Here is a 1,315-nt window from a genome sequence, read left to right as displayed (position 1 = left end):
ATATGTCTGTGTGTGTGTGTGAAGATAGTCAGACAGGCGGACGGACGGACAGACAAATAGACAGATAGACAGACAGATAGACAGACAGATAGATAGATAGATAGATAGATAGATAGATAGATAGATAGATAGATAGATAGATATGAGTGTAACCCCTTCGTCTTCTTTAATCCTCTCCCCCATCTCAACCCCTTTCGCCCCATATGAAAAGTCGTCCCTTCATAAATCTGGTTCCATGCCAAATCAGTAGAAAGCATTTTATCTTTGATAAATAGTTATAAAATATCTTTCACTTCGGCAGGGGTCCAGTTGTCGCTGTTCTTGTTGTTGTTGTTGTTGTTGTTGTTGTCGCTGTTCTTGTTGTTGTCGTTGTTGCTGCTGCTGCTGCCGCTGCTGCTGAAATTTAGGTTTGGGATTATAGTTAACTTCATCTCTGTAATTATAGATCTCCCACTATGACCATTATTCAAACAAAGTGTATCTAAGACTACATCATCTAATGTGTCCTTCCTCGCTGGTGAGGATTTTTTTTTAGCCCAAGGTCTTCTCAGATCCAGCAAACCTACCATCGAATTTATTGCCACCCTTGCCACTCCGCACTGATTCTGTCTTAGTGAATCTAGGACTACATTATCTAATGGCTGCTTAAGGCGGCGAGCTGGCAGAATCGTTAGCACGCCGGACAAAATGCTTAGCGACATTTCGTCCGTCTCTACGTTCTGAGTTCAAATTCTGTTGAGGTCAACTTTGTCTTTCATCTTTTCGGGATCGATAAAATAAGTATCAGGTAAATACTGAGGTCGATATTATCGACTATCCCCTCCCCAAAAATTGCAGGCTTTGTGCTTAGAGTAGAAAAGATTGTTGTTGTTGTTGTTGTTATTATTGAGTGAGAGAGCAGAACGTAAAGAATCGGACGAAAAGCCGCTACTCGTTTTGTCCGGCACGCTAAAGGTTCTGCCAGCTCGCCACCTTAAAAACTTCCAAATATTGACATCAAATTTTGGCACAAGGCCAGTAATTTGGGGGAAGCGGTGGGGTTAGTCGATTACATCGACCTCAGCGTTCAACTGGTACTTATTTTATCGACCCCGAAAGAGTGAAAGGCAAAGTCGATCTCGGCGGAATTTGAACTCAGAACGTAGAGACGAACGAAATGTCGCTCAGTAGTTTGTCCGGGGCGCTGACGATTCTGCCAGCTCGCCACCTTAAAAACTTCCAAATATTGACATCAAATTTTGGCACAAGGCCAGTAATTTGGGGGAAGCGGTGGGGTTAGTCGATTACATCGACCTCAGCGTTCAACTGGTACTTA

Source organism: Octopus bimaculoides, chromosome 21 (genome assembly GCF_001194135.2).
Source record: "Octopus bimaculoides isolate UCB-OBI-ISO-001 chromosome 21, ASM119413v2, whole genome shotgun sequence".
NCBI lineage: Eukaryota > Metazoa > Mollusca > Cephalopoda > Octopoda > Octopodidae > Octopus > Octopus bimaculoides.
This window is presented reverse-complemented; position numbering follows the sequence as displayed.